Genomic DNA, 5,076 nt, shown 5'->3' on the forward strand with positions numbered 1-5,076 from the left:
GCCTGTCCCCACTCAGGATTAAAATGTCGCTCTCTGCGGATAGGACGAAAAGGAGGGTATATCACCCTTCCACCAAGGGTGGATTCTTGATGTGTAGAGTTGTGCAGAGGCGCCAATAGGATAAAACACACTAAAATGTCTAAAAAATTCGGGATGCGGTGGTGGACCGGCCAAACCCAAAACAGACAACGGTACTGTCGATTATGGTCAAAAAACAATGTATTTACATACTCCTAGCACCAGTTGCCATTTCTGAAACGGTTTTTCTTCTTTTGTTGATGGCATCCAGGGAAAATCAGAGCCACAAATCGGAATTGGATTTGCAATTTGCAGTGTGCAAGAGGCCTGAAGCGTACATTTCATTGACAGTATACTTCACTGTATGCAACGCAACGTGTGGATAGACTTCCCTGTTCTGTTGCGAGCGCTCTAAAATCCCGAAAAAGTGATGCAGGCACTGTGTTTGCATTTCCCACGAATTGCTGGCGATTGAGGCAGTGAAATCTCTCCCATATACTTATTATTACACAAATAAAAAAGCAACAGCGATCGCCAGCGATTCGACGTTCAGTGGTAAACGGCCGCTAATCGACTCAGTGTGAATGGGCCCTACAAGTCGATCGGGAGTGGTAGAGTTTTCTAATCAATTTTTTATGAAATTTGAATGATGTAGGGTAGATTGTCAATTTTCTTACATTTGCTCCCAAGCAATTTTCTCAGAGTTTTCAGTCATTTTCTCTTCATAATTGAGGAAAACCCGTGTGTGTAGTACATTGGTCAGATTTTTTTAATGGTACAATCAATCAGAAAAAAATAACAAAAACATTTACAAAAAATATTGTAAACCATGAATTAAAAAGAAATATAAAAAAAAAATGGCATTGTGTGTGGCCACCTTAACACTTATGCTCATTTTCCACTGTGGCGATCATGTGCGATGCGATTTTTACCTAAGTGCCTTTGCGCTGTTGTAGTTGTCCTGCGATTGCGCTCAGATAAAAATCGATTGTCGCAGTGCAAAAAGGCCACTGCAATTACAATGTTTATCATAGTGCCCTTGGCACAAAAGTGTGCATTCCGATGATACTGCAATGCAGCTAATAGAAAAGGGCTCCTAATGTCAAGGTTTTAGAATCAAGGTTTCATAATTAAAATAACACAAACCAAACACCCTAAAATGTGCAATGGACGGGTTATTGTCCTGCAGGAAGGCAATGCAGATGTAACAGCATTCTATAGTCTCTTGACATTTTTAGCTGTGGTTCCATTCCACTAATAGAAAAGAATGCACTCCATCCTGCCTGGCTGTGTTACACCATGCACCTGTTTTGGCCATTTTAAACATAATCTGGGAGGAATGTGTCACATTTACTGCGTATCCCCAGACTAAGCATCTGATCACATTCCTGGAGCTCTTCCACATTCCTGCCAGCAAAACACACATAGAATGTACTGGATCACTTGCTAAATAGTTTAATTTGAGAAAGTATATTTAAAACTGACCTTAAATTCCAAGTTCAGATAGGAACAGAACTTCAAATATCAACTGTCCATTTGTTACTATCAGATTGGCGAATAAAGTTCTAAATAATAATTTCTTTAAAAATGTGCATTTAAAGAACATTTTAAGCAATTTTTTTTAAATTAATTCTATACTCTCCTCTCCTAAGCTACGTACACACATGCGACAACGATCGTTCGTTGTCAACGACGAACGAACTTTTAATTGATGAAAGAATGACCTAAGTAAAGTTAGTTTTAAAAGGTGTGTAACGATCTGATCGTTAGAAGGAACGTTACATCACGTAAAAGTAACTATTGCGCCTGCGCATAAAAATGAAAAGTTTCATGGAGAAATAGTGAAATGCGCATGTCAAGCCTAGTACGAACGATCGTTTCCAACGATGTACTACTTTTGCAAACGATCATCGTTGGGAAAAATCCGCCAAGCTAGATCATTCGTTTTGAACGATCTAGCTCGTCCGTCGTTAGACTTAATGGTCGTTGGCTGCTTTTTTCAAACGATCGTTGTTTGAAAGGATCGGGGTACGATCGTTTCAAACGACTATAGTCGCATGTGTGTACGCACCTCTATACTCCCCTCCCCCACCCACTAGACAATGCTAAGCTCAATGTAATCGCGCATTGCTTTTCAAGAATAGCCTAAATACATTTATTTTGATGTGCTTATGCTCTACAGAGATCAGAGGTAGAATTGCTTTAGTGAGAAGTTAAAAGAAACGCAATTCAATTGCAGCGAATTAGCATTTCTGAGTGGAAAAGACACTTCATCTAAATACCGCATTGCACTAGTGAAACCTGCACACTGCGATTAACATTAACACAGTACTGGCGCTGAAATACAGCATGTTACATGTTACAATACAGCAATTTGAAATACGGCATGTCAAATCAGATCATTAAAACTATCATTTTTGGGAACAAGAAGAAACTGACAGCATTCCTAATCAGACTGCAACTGAAATGAAATGACTACCAACAGAGGTGTGCAGAGCCCCCTAGAGGCTAAATACACACCTTGTATTCAAAACAGATGCATCTATTTAGAATACAAGGTGTGTATTTAGCCTCTAGGGGAAATCTGCGTGCAAATTAAGTAAACCCTTTTATGATAAGCTGCCCCAGGTTCACACTATGTTTTTTTGTTAATTAGAGGTTAGGGTCTCTTCCTTGAGAATTCATCGACGCAGTGGAAGAGGCTAGTATGGAACACTGTGTGCAAACTGTTTTTGGAAGCCAACATCCTCCATTTTGTTACATTTGTTTTGAATGCAAGTTGTGTAACCTGCCTACTGTATATTTAGGCTCTGCACATCCATGCAGTTAGTCAATCAGATGCAGACTGCCTTTAGAAGCGCTGCCACCTCCTCCTGCTGTATTATAACTATCATGATTTAAAATGGTTCAGAGAGTATGGCGGCTGCTTTTCCAGTCACTAAAACTAGTGTAAACCATATCGCTAGCACTGCATGTAATATCTGAGGTTATGCCACCTGTACTATTTGTGTCCCACCATGTAACTGGTTTGTGTCACCTCTTGCTATTTATCTCCTTGGCATGCACATCCATCCCTCTGGTTCCCGCTATCATCTGCCTTTTTGTCGGTCTCTCTGTGTTTGTTATAGATTGTCCGTGGCCCAGATCACCTCTCATTCTTCCATTCCCTATTCAGACTCTCTGGAGGCTCATAAACCAGATGAAGAGTCAGTGCTAAACCCACAGAGTGAATCATTCAGATTAGTAAAGGCATGCTGTTTGTCCAGCTAAGTCCGACAGCATGATCAGCATTCGGTACATGCGCTGGGCAAGAGGGCCTTTTATTAAATTATTTACATGGGTGGCATTTGTGTATGGGCAAGCCTGCAATACAAAATCAGGGACGGAATTGTGGGGAGGCACCCAAAAATATGTTGGGTGGCTTGTACGATAAATACTGACACCATAAAATAAATTAAAAAGAGGTTTCTTACCTCTATAGAAGACTCATGCGGATGGATATAGGGAGTCTTTATTAAAAAATGGTTATGCTGTAGACAACATGTTTCACGGGACACAGCCCACTTCCTTGGTGCAATAGATAACAAATAACCTTTAAAATAGCAATGTGCTGCGTGGGCGCCGTAGTATTAAAGGTTTTTAAAGACTCCCTATATCCATCCGCATGAGTCTTCTATAGAGGTAAGAAACCTCTTTTTAATTTATTTTATGGTGTCAGTATTTATTGCACAAGCCACTTAATACATTTTTGGGGGCCTCCCCACAATTCCGTCCCTGTATCCCTACACCTCCCGCAGGTGACAACCTCTATTACCCTGAGCGTCGTCTGACCAGTAGAGAGGTCCACAGGAGGAGAGCGACCAGCCCGGTTCCAGTTCAACTCGGGTGACCCAATGGGAACGGTCCGATTTTCCTGTTGGCATATATACGGTAGTTGCAGGACTACAACCCCTCCTTGTGAGTATTCAATTATTAAGCTATATAACCCCCAGGGTACTTACGATACTGCACTCTTGGGCTCCCGGTCCTTCTTCTTTCTACTGATAGAGGGACCCCACTTTCCTAGAAGATAGAGGGTTCCCCGTCTGTAACACAACCTGCAATACAAAATGGCTGAAATTGCTTTAGCTGTTAATAAACATGATAGGATACAGGGATAATGATTCTTAAGTTTATATCTTTATAAAAGAAAGACCTCACAACAACATTCCTAGCGTAGTGTGTGCGTGTGCGTGTGTGCGTGCGTGTGTTTTGACCTGACCTCTCCATCTAACATTCTAATTGGGCCATGCAGAGCAGCGGTACATTGACGAGTCATCACCGTGATCTGCACTTCTGTAATGACGCCATGGAATGATTGACATAAATGAAAAATCTGAACAGTTTATTAATAGGGAGAACTGGCACAAATCCAATGCAGCAAAATTATCAATTTGAAGATCCTAAATAATGTTTTTATTGATCGTCCACAGCAGAGGTTTTGGATCGGATCTGTGATGATTGATGCAGTGGACTGATGCCCTTTATTAAGAGGAACGATAATGACATATAATAGAATACAGTACATTATTCAAGATACCCACTTTTACGTTAAATATCCTGGTTTCAGCATCAGTAACATTTCTCAAAGGCAACCCGACACATAAAGATAGAAACGTTTTATGCATACCTGGGGCTTCCTCCAGCCCCCTCTGCAACTATCATTCCAACACCGTCTTCTTCCATCTCCTGGATTTTCCGGTAGAAGCCCTGAGACAACATTGAAGATATAACACATTCAAATAATGTAATGTAGTCAGTGTACAGCTTGTATAACAGTGTAAATTGACTGTCCAATGAACATAACTCAACACACAGCCATTAATGTTTAAAGGGAAGGTCCAGGATAAAAAAATCTACTTACTTCCGGTTTCCTCCAGCCCCTTGCAGCTGTCCTGTGCCCTCGCCTCAGCTACGGTGGCTCCCAGTCCCCTCAGGTGCAGATGCCAACCTCGCCAGTTCGGCATCTACTTGCGCTCCAGTGTGCGGCTCACGGAGTCACACTGACTTCATCCAGAT

This window comes from Hyperolius riggenbachi, chromosome 5 (assembly GCF_040937935.1).
Source record: "Hyperolius riggenbachi isolate aHypRig1 chromosome 5, aHypRig1.pri, whole genome shotgun sequence".
Classification (NCBI taxonomy): Eukaryota; Metazoa; Chordata; class Amphibia; order Anura; family Hyperoliidae; genus Hyperolius; species Hyperolius riggenbachi.